Source organism: Azolla caroliniana, unplaced genomic scaffold (genome assembly GCF_043228905.1).
Source record: "Azolla caroliniana isolate FFs.n. ecotype wild unplaced genomic scaffold, voAzoCaro1.0.p SCAF_3, whole genome shotgun sequence".
Taxonomy (NCBI): Eukaryota; Viridiplantae; Streptophyta; class Polypodiopsida; order Salviniales; family Salviniaceae; genus Azolla; species Azolla caroliniana.
Genome location: NW_028230438.1, coordinates 8,245,775 through 8,263,234, shown reverse-complemented (window position 1 = coordinate 8,263,234; position 17,460 = coordinate 8,245,775).

The following is a 17,460-nucleotide window of genomic DNA, read 5'->3' as shown; positions in this document are numbered from 1 at the left end:
AATCCAATATTTTACTATTTCATGAATGAGAACTTTACCTCAAAAATACAAAGTTTTAAGTAGAAAACGACAAATGACTATTATTGTTCAATCATATTGGTCTTGTTTTGGTAGGAAGACATAAGCATTACAATGAACTGATTACTAGCGCATTTTATTGTCCCAAGAAAAAAAATATAGCATTAATGTAAAGGTTGCTTAACGGAAAACGTGTTATTGAATATGTTCAAGAAGTAGAACTTGTTGGCTAACACTCTCTCGAGTGATAATGAATGGAACTATGCATTGCTCTTAAAACTATTTACATCAAACCATATGATGCATAAACCCTAGGTTTCTACAAATTCACTTTATGTACAAGAATTTTTTTTAACGATCTTGCCTACTTTCTGTTTATGTAAAGCATTATATTATGAGTGGGAAGCCACAACGATGACAACAAACTAACTAGCATTGCACCATATTTGTCTCAAAGCTATACACATACACATACACATACATACTTAATGTTGATACTTATGTATATACATATTTAGATGTGAATATGCATAAACATTGACATTGATTTATACATACATACCCATTTTTCTAGACACACACACACACACACACACACACACACACACACACACACACACACACACATTCATTCATTCGTACACATATACATGTTGATAAAACCATTGATTGATTCACACATACATTAGACATCCATCCATCCATTCATTTAGACATACACTACACACATTCATTCCTTCACACATACATTGAACACACATTCATTCATTCACACTCACCCTACACACATTCATTCATACATACATACATAGATTCATACATAGGTACACATGCATTCATACATACATTGATTCATGCATACATATACATTTAGTCATACACATACATTCAGATAATTGAGAGTATCATTCATTCATACACTCACATTGTTTTTGTTGGTTAGGATGTATGAAAGGCCTATCAAATCAACAAGGTGTGGAATCGACGGGCACAACTCCCTCTTCTACACGATTGTGTGTTGGTTGTTTGGGCATTCAATGTAATCTTGATGAGAAAGAGGTTTGATGACCTTATGGGGCCATACCTCCCTCAAATGGAAACCTATTGGAAGTAAGTGTAGATGTTTGTGATAACTTATGAATGTTCTAATATGTTTTGTGCAATTGCATAAATGTCCTTGTTTTGTAATGTAGGCATAAAGATGAATGTTGGCATAAAAGGTTGACTCCACCCATTTGTTTCTCTAGAGTGAATACGACTTAGCCTCTATCGATTCAGCCATAAGCCGACCGACTTGTAATCACACGACTGTAATTTAAATTCAAATTGTAATCTGGGTTTACGGAGGAGATAACCCCGATAGATTGTATGTCCATGTAGAGAGTAGTCCTTTTACGGGGGAGTTTGTTGGCAAAAGGCCAACTCCACCCATTTGTATCTCTAGTGTGAATACGTTGTCGCGGATATCCGTGTGTACGTCTCGGATTTGGGGGGACCACGGGGGTCTTGGACTAGGGAGTTGGAGGAAGAGAGACTACTATGCTTCGGTGGTTATTTGGTTCGTCTAATAGAGTTCCTCACCGAGTGCACGGGCTCACAGGACTAGTATCCGATCCGGTTTAGACGACGAATTCCGGGAAAACGAGCAAACGAGCTCCAAATCGCAGTAAATAAATGCAAAACGTAGGAGGGGAGAAGCGACACCTACTAGGGCGTAGGAGACAGAGACTCTAACGTTGATTCGATGCAAAAGACCCAAAAACAGGAAACATAGAGAGAGATACCAAATATTCCACTAATAAACAAAGACAAAAAAAATACAACTGGACTCGGCCAGTGATAGAGCTGCAAGCTCAATAGACGCACGCATAGAACTGATGAGCCTCTGGTCGGGAACATACGGGCCTCCCATGCGAGCAGAGGCCTCACTCTAGCTATTTGAACCAATACAAAACAAAACAACAGACCGACAGAGTTCCGGATCACAAATTGACAATGTGCTCCCCTCCAAAATGATGGATCCCCCCCACTATTTTCTTTCCTTGATTCCCTCCCTGATTTTTTGTTTTCGCGCACTTTTATTTCCCCCCTTTCAAAGGATCATAAAATACCTATTCAAATAACATTGTCTCGTACTTATTATACTCTACTTATTTACATTTGTTTTATACAAAGACTCCTTTTGTGTGCATCTGTGCACACCCCCGTTCACACATGGTCTGCAAGCTTTTGTCCCCTTTGTCGGAATCCTCCACAACAACATTACCAAATTAGGGCTTGACTACATAAGCCTAACTATGTCATTGTAAAGTAAGAGAGTTTTGGAGGGAATAATCAGCGCTTGTCATTTGAGGTCTAACTTTGCCATTGTGTTTTGTGCTTCTTGTTTCTTGAATCTTGCTAATAGTGCATTGTTGTCCATAGGCCAAAAATAGAAATTAGTTAAATGTAACACGCCGGAAGTAAGGTGAGTAGGTAAGGGAGAGTTAGGTAAAACGCCGAGTTTCGAGCCTCACAGTCAGCCGACCGCTCGGCGCTGTATGAAGGAAAAGAAGTATATAAACTGAGGTCTGCGTACCTCGGCAGGGAGAGATATCCAGAGCCTAGGTAAAGTCGTTTCATAGATATAGGAGCTTTTAAGGCTAACGACTGTGGGCCGTGTTTTTTGTAAGCATCGCTAACTATTACAGTAATACATATCTATTAGCTCTTGTTGTTTTCATCTGTGTGTCGTCGTTTCTAAGGTCTCGACTACGTATACAACCCGGGCTCTATTCCGGGTATGCTCTTCGTGTTCTTCCCTTAACGACACCCCCGTGCACAACTCTTCATGATTACACTTCCCTTGATACCGATAGCTTGTAGGCATATCGAAGGTGTTTCCGGCAGAACGGTTAACACAATTTAGCACGCTGTGAGATCACAGCGAACTACGTTGAAGACAACCTTCAGCCACCATTACAGCGCCCAATCGCACCAAGCGGTCTCGGCCATCTGGCCGACACCCTGAGCCAATCGAAGGCACTTCCGACTCGGCGGTCACGGACTAGTCCTTCCCAGAAACATCGGAGGCTCACCGGTTGCAATCCTCGCCACCTGCTACTCGGTCGCGAGTCGAGTCCACACCAACCTCTCCACCAAGCCCTCCAGAGGTCAACCACCCTAACCCTAACCCTTTTCCGGCTTTACCGGAAGACTCTGAATTCGATACCATGCCGTATCCTTACCCACGATACACCGACAGCCCAGATGCGGAGTCGCACGTTCGTGTCCACCTGGTAGGCCAACCACTCAACCCAGTGACTCTCGACCGCCGAAATCGAGGCCTAAAAAATTGCCGAGTTTACGCTATCCCTTGATGGACTAGCTACGCGATGGTATTCTGGCCTCGACATAGGGGAGTTTGTCACCTTCCATGACGTTCGCACACAGTTCCTAGAACTGTTCCATTGCGAGGTGCCCAAACGAGAATTGCTCCGACAGTTCTTTCCCATGCGACAAGAACCACACGAGACTGTCGCACAGTTCACGATCCGGTTCCGGGATCTCTACAGACAAGTGGCCGACGATGTCTCTGCACAGCACATTCCGGACGCATTCTTGTCCAGCCTACGGGAGCCTCTACGGACGACTCTTGCACTTACTAATTTTGACAACCAAACGATTGAGCAAGTCATAGCGTGCGTCCTCACCCTCGATCGGACTTAGCAAAGCACGACTTTCTCTATGAGTTCACTGCAAAGCGCCCTTCCCCACGAGGAAAATCGCTTTTGCCACGCCCTCCAATGCACAGTTTGTTTGGGATCGGGCCATCTGGCCCTTGAATGTCCTCACCGACCATAGTGTCCGATCTACCAGTCCCAATCCCACACTGTCGAACACTGCGAATACAATATGCTCAACCGCACAACGACAGCTCCGGTTCGCCAGATTGAGCCTCGGGATACATACTCTCGTCAGGACGAGCGCTAATCCTGCCGTGAATAGTATTATGGCCGACGTACAAAATGTCACAACACACAACAAAGTCTAGGCTACCCCATGGCAAGTTCAGGATGAAGTCCGGCAAGCAGCCAAAGAATGGATGGATATGGCTAACAAAAACAATGTGGTGCGGATGCACATGAAAATGGGAGACACAACCATCGGAGCAACACAGTCCTCGGCACCATCCACGACGGTAGAAGATGACCAGGTGTGGGACGCCCTTACCAGTTCCAGGATATGCTTGCCTTTGCATAAACTCTTACCACTCATGCCGCGTTTTCGGGACACCTTGGCTTCACTCACGACCCAGAACCATTCCACCGCACCACCTGTTGTTAGGAAACGGGTCCCTCCAGATGAGGAGTACCCGGAAACGGAAGACCCGGTGAGAACCGGATGAGGAGTACCTGGCAATGGAAGACCCGATGAGAACCGGATGAGGAGTACCCGACAACGGAAGACCTGGTGAGAACCGGATGAGGAGTACCCGGCAACGGAAGACCCAGTAAGAACTGGATGAGGAGTGCCCGGAAACGGAAGACCCGGTGAGAACCGGATGATGAGTGCCCGGCAAGTGCCGGATGATGCAGGCCCGGTGAGGAGTGCTCATCGGATGAAGGGACATATTCGTAAATATGTTTTCTGAGAGTCCATCGGGGCTATATTTGTAAATAGCCGAAAATTCATTTTAGTATAAATATGACTTAGGGCAAACTTTAGATGTCTGTAGTTGTCATTCTTGTTGGCGCAAGATTAGAGCGCAACAGTGTACAAAGAGAGAGAGAGAGAGAGAGAGAGAGAGAGAGAGAGAGAGAGAGAGAAACGAAGAGGTCGTGGCCTTTGTTGTAACCACCGCCTGTGGCAAAGATCATGAGCACGAGGTCGTTGCCTCCGCGAGCTCACTGTTGTAATCATTGTGATATAGTGATAGTTCGCAGTCTGTGGGCTGCCGTGGTTTTTCCCTAGTTTGGGTTTTCCACGTAAACATCCTGTGTACTCTTCTCTCCTTTGTGTCGTGCCTTTATTTCCCGTTTTGTGTATGATTCTAAGCTCGGTTGTGGCCGAGCGTTGCGCATAGGGAGCGTGTAGTTCCTGTCAAAGTGGTATCAGAGCGAAACGACACAGAAAATGGACGAATCGTTGGGAGGCATGTTCAAGCTCACCGGCTCCAACTATTCCATGTGGAAGTCGAAGATGAGGGACATGCTCGTGGTTAAAGATCTTTGGTTGCCGGTTCAGTTTGGGGACAAGAGACCGGACAAAATCGACGCCACGATATGGGAGGTGATGCACATGAAGACAACGGCCTACATACGGTGCTTCATCGACATGAGCCTATACAACTTCAATGAAGAGAGCAAGGCTCATGAGCTCTAGGAGAAGATCGGTATTATGTTTCAGAACAAAAATGATGTTAACCAGGTTTCGGTATTCCGGAAGCTACTAAGACTCCGGTACCAAGATGGCTCCAGCATGGTGGAGCACATGAATGCCTTCTAGGGGCTGATTCACCAGGCAACATCATTGGAAATACCTCTCGCCGATGAGGTACTAGCACTACTCTTGCTCGTTTCCCTCCCGGATAGCTGGGAGACGTTGGTTGTCACTTTGGGCAACGCCGGGCCGGAAGGGAAACGATTATCCCTAGCAAGAGTGAAGTCGAGCTTGCTAGATGAGGAGGCGCGTCGGAAAGATAAGGATACGAGCTCCGACACCAAAGCGCTCCTAATTGAATTGGAACGCGGAAGACAAAGGAACCGTAGTCCCCAGAACCGGGAAAAGTCGGGGACACGGTCAAAGTCAAGGGGGAGGCCTACCTGCTTCTATTGCGGCAAGCCAGGATACTTCCAGAAGAACTGTCGGCATTTCAGAAAAGAAAAGGAAACGGATGGTACCGATTCGAAGCGGACACCGAACCGGAATGGTAAAGACCGGAGGGGGCCGGACTGAAAGGGAACGACGGCAATCGCGGCAAGTGAAGAAGAGTTGATGCTCATCACCGAGGAGAGTGAGATAAACCTTGCCGGCGACGAGATGACCTGGGTGGTCGACTCTGGAGCATCGTTCCACCTTACCCCGGACCGGAAATGCTTCTCATCCTACTTAGCCGGTGATCACGGCTGTGTCCGGATGGGGAATGAAGGTACATGCCGAATAGTCGGCATAGGAGATGTGTGGTTGACAACACCAACCGGATGCAAGCTGCTGCTGAAGGATGTTCGACACGTTCCGGAAGTTTGTCTAAACCTGATATCAGCCGATCGGCTAGATGATGAAGGCTACACGGGTAGCATTCGGAACGGTGTTATGAAGTTCAGCAAAGGAAGCTTGATTGTGGCTCGGGCCCGGAAGGTAAACACACTGTACCTGATGAATGCCCGGTTATGTCCGGAGGAAGTGAATGTGGCATCCGACACTGCCGGTGAGCTTTGGCACAAGAGGCTGTGTCACATGACCGGGAAGGGGATGAAGAGGCTTGCAGACGACAACCTCATTCCAGTGAAGAACGTGCACTTGGAGAAGTGCACTGATTGTCTGGCTGGTAAGCAAAACCAGACCTCCTTCCGACCAAGGCCACCGATGAGACGTAATGCACCACTGGAGTTGGTACATACTGATGTGTGTCAAGTGGACACGAAGTCACATGCAGGATCGCAATACTTCGTGACGTTCATAGATGACCATAGTCGGAAGCTATGGGCCACACCGTTGAAGACGAAGGATAGGTGCTATCCGTCTTCAAAGAGCTCCACGTGAGAGTGGAAAGAGAAACCGGCCTGAAGTTGAAGGCGGTTCGAGCAGATAACAGAGGTGAATACCGGGGGTAGTTCGAGGAGTACTATCGCTTGAAGGGAATCCAGCTCGAATTTACCGTGCCGAAGATGCCGGAACTAAATGGGATGGCCGAGAGGATGAACCAGACCATAATGGAGAGGGTCCGGAGTATGCTGGCGCATGCAAAACTACCCGAGAAGTTTTGGGCTGAGGCACTGTGGACGGCGACATATGTGATAAACAGATCACCCTTAGTACCCTTGGACAGAGACACGCCACAGAGAGTCTGGACCGGTAAGGAAGTGTCCTACCGGCATCTGAAGGTATTCGAGTGTCTTGCGTATGTGCATGTAGCTAAGGACCAGAGAGGAAAACTAGATCCGAAGACCCGACCATGCATATTCCTCGGTTACGGCGACGATGAGTTTGGCTACCGAGTGTGGGACCTGGTCGACAAGAAGGTATTCCGGAGTCGAGATATTATCTTCATGGAGGACAAGACGCTCGCCGACTGGGAGTCGGAGAAGAAGATAATGAACTCCGAGTTGACCGGTAAAGATCGACTCTACGATGAGCAGATCCAACCGGCAAGAGACTGGTTAGCACTCGAGGAACCAGCCGGTTACGGTGAGTATACCGAACCGGCAGAAGAAGAAGTAGAGGAAGTTGAAACCGGACCGGCCAAGACCCCGAATCGGATTCAGATGAAGAGCAAATGGAGGAGCCAGTTACCGAAGCCCAAAGTCGGAGATATCCTCTCAGAGAGAGAAGGCCCCCCTGGAGATTTCCGGATGCAGAGCATGTGCTACTAACCGATGAGGGGGAGCCAGAAAGCTTCGAAGAACCGAAGGATGACACCGACAACCGCAAATGGTTAAGTGCCTTGCAGGATGAGATGGATTCCCTGCATGAGAACTTGTAGAAAGTAGCGTGCGGAAGCAAGTATAAAGAACGAACAGAAGGAAGGAAACTCAGGTTTAATGGAGAGCTTGAGCTTACACGGTATACGCGGGAGAGAGAGAGAGAGAGAGAGAGAGAGAGAGAGAGAGAGAGAGAGAGAGAGAGAGAGATAAAAGACAAAAACTATATTAAAATCTCTATTCACCACACTCTCTTCATATGTGTGTTCCATGAACACTTTTATACAAGTCCTCGAAGGACTGACCGAAGTACTGACTGTACTTCAATGCTCATTAAGAGCTCCTACACTAACTCCCAAATATATTCCTCACGGAATATCTTTCCTAACGGCCTCCCGGTTTACGCACTCGGCCTAACCGATCGGTCCCAACCGATCCGGTCCTCGGCTTCTTCAGCCGATCCGGCCGATGTTGAGCTTGTCTCTCAACACTCCCCCTCAAGCTCAACTTGAGGCTCTTTGGGATCCTCGGGCTCACAGCTCCGGTTCCTCCTGGCTTCACGCCTCGCTCGCGCTCCTCGGCCTGTTCGACTCCGCGTGCTTCGATCCTTCCGGTCGGCTTGTCTGCTCATGCGGCTCTTATCAGCTCTTCTATTGTTGCGGTGTTGACGCTTCTCCTGTTGCCTTTTCTTCCGCTTGGGCCTCGGTTGATTCAGCGTATCTGAATCAAGCATCCAAACCGACTCAGCTACCTCCGATCGGTTTTCGCTCTCGTCCGAGTTGGCTATCTCCAACTCGTCTTCGGTCTTCTCGCCCTCGATGGGGTCATCTCCCCCATGCGTGGTTGGCTTCGGCTCTCTCCTTCGGCTGCTCCCCTTCTGTCCGCTTCCGGAGTTTTTCGTGGGTCCGCCCTCGGCTTCTTCAGCCGATCTGAAGTCGAACTCGACAACCGACTCGGTGTCGCGGTCTCCGCTCCTTTCCTGCTGCCTTGCTTGGTCGTTCGAGACTGTTCTCCCCCAAGTTCGGCACGTCGAGGTGACGCAATCCGAGCGCACCTGAGAATTGCCGCAACTTGTCAAGACCAAGAGGCTTTGTGAAGATGTCGGCAGTCTGCCGATCCGTCAACACGTATTGAAGTTCGACTTCACCGGAAAGGACACGCTCACAGACGAAATGGTAGTGCACCTCAATGTGCTTGGTCCGTGCGTGGAAAACGGGGTTTTTTGCGAGCTGGATGCTGTTGACGTTGTCGTAGTAGATCGTATTCGGATCTGATACCTCCGCTTGCAGGTCCTTAAGTAGCCGCTTCAACCATATGGCTTCGCATGTCGCGACAGCCGCTCCTCAGTACTCAGCTTCGGTGCTCGACAGTGCAACTGTCGGCTACTCCTTACTGCTCCACGCGATCGCGACACTCCCGAGGGAGAACGCGTATCCGGACGTGGATTGGCGATCGGCGGCGTTGCTAGCCCAATCAACATCGGTGTAGCCGACTAACTGCGCGGCTGCACTCCCGAGGGAGAACGCGTATCCGGACGTGGATCGGCGATCGGCGGCGTTGCCAGCCCAATCAACATCGGTGTAGCCGACTAACTGCGTGGCTGCACCGGTCCGATATAGCAGTCCGCGGTCCTTACTGCCACTTACGTACCGCAGTACGCGTTGCGCACACTGAAGGTGCTCCTCGGTAGGTCGCGCCATGAACTGACTGATCACCCCGACCGGATAACTCAGGTCAGGTCGGGTGATGGTCAAGTATATGAGGCTTCCGACAATTTGTCGGAACCTCGTCGGGTCGCATACCTTTCATGTATCGGGACGAAGCTTGATGGTTTTGTCCAGAGGAATCGAGACGGACTTACAATCGACCATCCCGAATTTGAAGAGCATACTCAGCACGTAATGACGTTGGCTGATCAATATGCCTTCGGGGGTACGGATCACGTCGATCCCGAGCAAGTAATGAAGGTCCCCCAGATCCTTCATGTCGAACGATGCCGCAAGCTGGAGCTTCACGCGGTCGATTTCACCGAGGTCGGCGCCGCTGATGACAAGTCATCAACATATAGTAAAATACTAACCGGTCCTAGTCGACCTTTCCGGATGAACAGGGAAGAGTCTGATTTTGACGTGACGAAGCCCATCCGACACAGTTGTTGCATGATCTTCGCGTTCCCGGCATGCGGGGCTTGCTTCAGTCCGTAAAGGGACTTCTTTAGTCGGCATACTGCCGAGGAGTTCGTTCCGGAGTGAAATCCGGGGGGTTCGGGGGGTTGTACCATGTACACCTGTTCCTTAAGGTCACCTTGCAGGAACGCATTCTTTACATCCATCTGATGTAAGTGCCACCCCTTCGTCGCAGCTACTGCGAACAAAACACGGACGGTCGTCATTTTCGTGACCGGCGCAAATGTCTCATCGTAGTCGATGCCGTGTTTCTGCGCGTAGCCCTTTGCCACTAGCCGAGCCTTGTACCGGTTGCCCGAGCCAACAGTGTTGTACTTGACTTTGTACACCCACCTACACCCGATCGGTTTTACCCCTCTTGGTGCGTCAACCAGGTCCCAGGTCTCGTTCTCCGCCAATGCATGTATCTCTTCCTCCATCGCGGCACGCCAATTCGCGTCTTTAGCCGCTTCTGCGTAACTCTCCGACTCACGCACTTCCGCTACACGGGTCATGTACGCATAATGATGCGCCATGTACTCGTTGTATCCGAACCGCAAAACAGGATTCTTCTAGCGGGTAGTTCGGCGTAATCTCGCATTAGCCGATGTCGAGGCCTTCTCGGTCGACGAGGTCTTCACTTTTAAAGACCCGTCACCAGTTCCCTCGGAGTTGGACTCGCGTCGGTCTAACTCGTTCCTTTCCGTGCCCGAATCCGACACCTTCTTCTTCCCTTTCTCTTTGCGTGTAAGCTGTCTCCTCGGCTTCCGGCACGGGGAATGCACGACCGAGTCTCCACTACTCGCCGGCTCTTCATCGGACTGGTCGTACCGACTCAGTCGTCCAATCGGTCCACTTAACCGGAGTGAAATCGGACTCTCTTCGCGGGTCTCGATTTCGGGCTCACCCGGAGGCATCTCGGCCTCGCTGACCTCATCGTTAGAACTCGGATTGGAGTCGAGGTTCGGAGTCGGGGGTTGGTACCAGGACGTAGACTCGTCAACCACAACGTCGCGGCTAACACGCGCTTGTTTGGTGCGAGGGTTATAACACTTATAACCCTTCTGCTCGTCCGAGTAACCGACCAAGATGCATTTCTCGGCCTTTGCGTCCAGCTTCCTCCTTTTCTCCTTCGGTACAAGCACATACGCAATGCTACTGAACACCCTCAAGTGTCACAAGTTCGGCTTCGTTCCGAAATACAGCTCGTGCGCCGACACTTTGTCTCTGATTCGGTTCTGGATATATACCGCGGTCCTTACCGCCTCGGCCCAGTAGAACTTGGGCAAGCTCTTCTCCTCCAGCATTGCCTGTGCCGCTTCCACAACTGATTGATTCTTCCTCTCGGCCATGCCGTTCTGCTTCGGCGTGTATCTACAACTGAATTCGCGCCGAATTCCCATTTGTTGTAGATAACCGTTGAATTGACCGGATAAGTACTCTTTTCCGCCATCCGACCGCAGGCACTTGATCTTGTCCCGTTTCCGTTTCCACGAACCCTTTGAGGTCCCGGAAACAGTCGAAGACTTCGCTCTTCCTCTCAATGAGGTAGATCCACGTGTGCCGCGTGTGGTCGTCGATGAAGGAGATGAAATATCGGCTCCCGCCAAGACTAACGTTTTGTCCGGCCCCCCCATATCGGAGTGTATAAGGTCGAGCTTGTTCCCACTCCGGTTTCGCTCGTTGGGGAAAGGAAGTCGGTGTTGCTTCCCGAGCTGGCAGGCTTCACAAATTTGTGCCTTTCGGGCACTAAATTTGGGCAATCCGAACACTACCTGTTTCGATTGCAGATCTTGAAGCCGTTGGTAATTGACGTGGCCTATCCGCTTGTGCCACAAGTCGATGTCTGACTCGGTTTTTTGTCCCTTCGCGAACATTGTGGTGCCGCCGTCAGTGGAGTCGAGGATGAACATCCTCCCGTCTCTGATGTAAGGAATAGACGCTTCTATTCACCTTCACCACTCGGCCACAACCGAGTAAGCGCGAATCGATGGAGCAGAAAATAGGAACCACAAAGAGAAACAAAACGCGAGTACACAGGGATTAACGTGGAAAACCCTATACGGGAAAAACCACGGGAGTACAAGACTCCAAACCAACACTATACAGAGAAGTATACAATGGCGAGCTGCAAGGCGACGACCTTGAGCTCGCTGTCCTCGCCACAGGCGGCGGAAATACACAGAGGCGTCTACCTCTTCCTCTCTCGCGCTCTATCTCTCTCTCTCTCACGGCTGCTTACACTTCACTCCTCTTGAGTGGAAAAAACAGAAAAATGAGAAGCAACTACTAAACTATTTGCCCTAAGTCATATTTATACTTATATGACTTTGGGCTATTTACAACTGTAGCCTCAGGGGCCCATAGCGAACATATTCACGGATATGTCCCTGCATCCGGATCGCTCTCCGGGTACATTCGTCATCCGGTACCGAAACCGGGGTCTTCGTCATCCGGATCCGAAACCGAAACCGGGCTTGTCGGCATTCATCTCCGATATCCGACCATCCCATGCGAAGGGACCGTAATCCCAACAAACTCCCCCTTCACTTCGGCATGGGATGTCTCTCCAATCCGATCCTCTTCCGGCATGCTTCCAGCTTGTCGGGTGTGAGGACCTTGGTCAGCATATCCGACCCGTTCTCGTCCGTGTGGATCTTCGTCAGCACGAACTCCTTGTCTTCTATCCTTTCCCGGATCCAGTGATATCTTCGCTGGATGTGCTTAGTCCGGGAGTGATAGGCCGCGTTCTTCGCAAGGTGGATTGCACTCTGACTGTCGCAGTAGAGTCGGTACTCCTCCTGTCGGATACCGAGCTCTCTAATGAAGTCCTTCATCCATATTATTTCCTTGCCGGCTTCAACAGCCGCCATGTACTCCGCCTCCGTGGTTGACAGCGCAACCGTCTTCTGCAGCCTCGACTGCCATGAAACAGCTCCCCCTGCATACGTCATCACATACCCTGATGTGGACCGGCTGGTATCTGCATCAGCCGACATATCCGAATCGGTGAAGCCGTCGAGTTCGGGCTTACCGGAGCCGAATCGGAGGCACACGTTTGCCGTGCCCTTCAGGTATCGGAGTATCCACTTGGCCGCGTTCCAATGCTCTTTGCCGGGATTGCTCATGTACCGGCTCACCACTCCGACTGCATGTCCGATGTCCGGTCTCGTACACACCATGGCGTACATCAAGCTCCCGACGGCTGAGGCATACGGCACTTTCATCATATCCTCCTTTTCAGCCTTTGTCTTGGGGCTTTGCTTGCTGGACAGCTTGCAGTTTGTCGGGAGGGTCGATCCGACCGGTCTTGCTTCCGACATGTTGAACCGGTGAAGCACCTTCGTCACGTACTTCTCCTGTGAAAGCCACAACTGCTTCTTGCTCCGGTCCCGGATGATGTGCATCCCTAGTATTTATCTCGCCGGACCCAGGTCCTTCATTGAGAAGGTTCGGTGAAGAGCCTTCTTCAGCATCCGGATCTTGACCTGGTCCCGTCCGACGATCAACATGTCGTCCACGTACAGGAGGAGTATTAGAAAGTCTCCTCCTTCGAACTTCTTCACAAACACGCAGTGATCGGACTGTGTTTTGAGGTACCCTTCGTCGGTCATGAAGGAGTCGAACTTCCGGTACCATTGCCGGGGAGCCTGCTTCAGTCCGTAAAGGCTCTTCTTCAACCGGCATACCAGGTGCTCCTTCCCTTTCTTCTCGAATCCTTCCGGTTGCTGCATGTAGATCTCTTCATCGAGGTCGCCGTGAAGGAATGCCGTCTTCACGTCCATCTGTTCTACCTCGAGGTCCATGCTTGCCGCTATGCTCAGCACCGTCCGGATGGAGGTCATCTTCACTACCGGGGCAAATATCTCGTCGAAGTCGACGCCCTTCTTCTGCTGAAACCCCTTCACCACGATCCTGGCTTTGTATCTCGGGGGGTTTCCGGCATCTCCCGGTTTCAGCTTGAACACCCACTTGTTTCGAAGTGCCCGCTTTCCTTTCGGCAACTCCACAAGTTCATATGTGTGGTTCTCATGCAGGGAATCCATCTCGTCCTGCATGGCACTCAACCACCTGCGGCTCTGGGTGTCATGTTTTGCTTCCTCAAAGCTCTCCGGCTCCCCCTCGTCGGTTAGCAACACGTGCTCTGGTTCCGGAAATCTCCGGGGGGCCCTTCTCTCTCTTTGAGGGTATCTCCGTTTCGGAGCTTCGGTAACCGGTTCTTCCGATTCTTCTTCTTCATCCGAATCCATTTCGGGATCGGGGCCGGTTCCGGTATCATTTTCATCTTCTTCGGCCGGTTCTGTTTCTTCACCGTCTTCGGCCGGGTCCTCGAGTGCTAACCGGTCCCTTGCCGGTCGGGACTGCTCCTCGTGGAGTTTATCCTCACCGGTCGACTTGGAGCTCTTCATCTTCTTCTCCGACTCCCAGTCGGCGAGTGTCTTGTCCTCCATAAAGACGATATCTCGACTCCTGAATATCTTCTTGTCGACCGGGTCCCATACTCGGTAGCCGAACTCGTCGTCGCCGTAACCGAGGAATATGCATGGCCGGGTCTTCGGATCTAGCTTTCCTCTCCGGTCCTTCGCCACGTGCACGTATGCGAGACACCCGAACACCTTCAGATGCCGGTAGGATACTTCCCTACCGGTCCACACTCTCTGCGGCGTGTCTCCGTCCAAAGGTACTGAGGGTGATCGGTTTATCACATATGTCGCCGTCGACATTGCCTCAGCCCAAAACCCCTTGGGTAATTTCGCATGCGCCAGCATACTCCGAACCCTCTCCATTATGGTCCGGTTCATCCTCTCGGCCAGCCCGTTCAGTTCCGGCGTCTTCGGCACAGTAAACTCGAGCCGGATTCCCTTCGAGCGACAGTACTCCTGGAACTGCCCCCGGTATTCCCCTCCGTTATCCGCTCGTATCGCTTTCAGCTTCTTGCCGGATTCCCTTTCCACTCTCGCGTGGAGTTCTTTGAAGACGCACAGCACTTGGTCCTTTGTCTTCAACGGTGCCGTCCACAGTCTTCGGCTGTGATCATCTATGAAAGTTACGAAGTACTGGGCTCCGCCATGTGACTTCGTTTCTACCTGACACACGTCGGTGTGCACCAACTCCAATGGTGCGCTACGTCTCGTCGGTGGCCTTGAGTGGAAGGAGGTTCGGTTCTGCTTACCGGCCAGGCAGTCGGTGCACTTCTCCAGGTGCACATGCTTCACCGGAATAAGGTTGTCTTCTGCAAGCCTCTTCATCCCCTTCTCACTCATGTGGCACAGTCTTTTGTGCCACAGCTCACCGGCAGTGTCGGCTGCCACATTCAGCTCTTCCGGACATAACCGGGCATTCATCAGGTACAGTGTGTTGACCTTCCGGGCCCGAGCCACTATCAAGCTCCCCTTGCTGAACTTCATGACACCGTTCCGGATGCTACCCGTGTAGCCTTCATCATCTAGCCTCCCGGCCGAAATCAGGTTCAGTCGGACCTCCGGAACGTGTCGGACATTCTTCAGCAGCATTTTGCATCCGGTCGGGGTTGTCAACCACACGTCTCCTATGCCGGCAATCCGGCACGTACCTTCGTTTCCCATCCGAACACAGCCATGCTCGCCGGCTGTGTAGGATGAGAAGTATCTTCTCTCCGGGGTCAGGTGGAACGATGCTCCGGAATCGACCACCCAGGTCGTCTCATCGCCGGCAATGTTTAGTTCACCTTCTTCGGTGATGAGCATGATCTCCTCTTCACTTGCCGCGAGTGCCGTCGTTCCTTTCCGGTCCTGTCCTCGCCGATCCGAACCATTCCGGTCCGTGGCTCCCCGGTATGCACCGTTTCTCTCCGGTGACTTCTTCGAATCGGTGTTGTCGGTTCCATTGTCTTTTCGGTAATGCCGACAATTCTTTCGGAAGTGCCCCGGCTTCCCACAGTGGAAGCATGTGGGCCTTCCTCTTGACTGCGACCGGGTCCCCGACTTCTCCCGTCTTTGCGGACTCCGGTTCCATTGTCTTCCCCGATCCGATTCGGTAAACAACATCTTCGGGTCGGAGGCCGGTTCCTTATCTCTCCGACGCGCTTCTTCATTCAAAATACTTGTCTTTACCGTCTGTAAGGACAAGTTATCTTCGGTGCAGGAGGTGCTGAGAGTCACCACCAAGTTCTCCCAGCTTTCTGGCAATGTACACATCAGGATGATGGCTTGCATTGCATCCTCCAACGGGAACTTAATCGCCGCAAGCTGGTTCACGAATCCCATGAACGTGCTTACGTGTTCAACCATACTCTCGCCGTCCCGGTACTTGAGGTTCACTATCTTCCTCATCAGGGAGGTCCGGTTCAACGCATTCTTCCTCTCGTAGAGGCCCGACAGCTTCTTCCACATCTCATATGCGTTGGTGTCGTTCGCCACATGTTGTAGGACGCTTACATCGACATATTGTCGGATCGTCGCTACGGCTTTCCGGTTCAGGAGCTTCCACTCCGACTCAAGTACCCCCTTCGGTATTTCCGACCTGTCAATCGGTTCGTACAGGTCCCGAACAATCAGAAGATCCTCCATCTTGATCTTCCAGTCGGCGTAATTCTGTGCATTCAGCACCATCATCCCCGGCTGCCCGCTGCCGCCGCCTTCCATTTTCTGCAACAGTCGCTCTGATACCAGTTTGTAAGGAATAGACGCTTCTATTCACCTTCACCACTCGGCCACAACCGAGTAAGCGCGAATCGATGGAGCAGAAAATAGGAACCACAAAGAGAAACAAAACGCGAGTACACAGGGATTAACGTGGAAAACCCTATACGGGAAAAACCACGGGAGTACAAGACTCCAAACCAACACTATACAGAGAAGTATACAATGGCGAGCTGCAAGGCGACGACCTTGAGCTCGCTGTCCTCGCCACAGGCGGCGGAAATACACAGAGGCGTCTACCTCTTCCTCTCTCGCGCTCTATCTCTCTCTCTCTCACGGCTGCTTACACTTCACTCCTCTTGAGTGGAAAAAACAGAAAAATGAGAAGCAACTACTAAACTATTTGCCCTAAGTCATATTTATACTTATATGACTTTGGGCTATTTACAACTGTAGCCTCAGGGGCCCATAGCGAACATATTCACGGATATGTCCCTGCATCCGGATCGCTCTCCGGGTACATTCGTCATCCGGTACCGAAACCGGGGTCTTCGTCATCCGGATCCGAAACCGAAACCGGGCTTGTCGGCATTCATCTCCGATATCCGACCATCCCATGCGAAGGGACCGTAATCCCAACATCTGAGCCCTTGCACAATCACACGGCCTTCTTCCTCAATGAAGCACCCGAGGTGTGTAAACTGAACCTCCATCCCTTGGTCGACGATCTTTCCGACCGAGACCAAGTTTTTCGTGATTGTCGGAACGTGCAGCACGTTCATGAGTTTCCCTTTCTGCCCGACATGGCTAAGGGGAACTTCTTCGACATTCGCGATCGGATGCAGAGTGTCGTCTCCTGTTGCGACTACTCCAGGTTATATCGGTTTTTCAAGGTACGAGAACCACTCCTTATGGCTCGTCATGTGGTTTGACACGCCGGAGTGTACGTACCACACCTCGTCCGATCTCGGGGTGGTCCGTTTCATTGAGTTTGCTTCGTGTCTCGTCACGAAGGCAGACCCTTCTCCGGCTCTC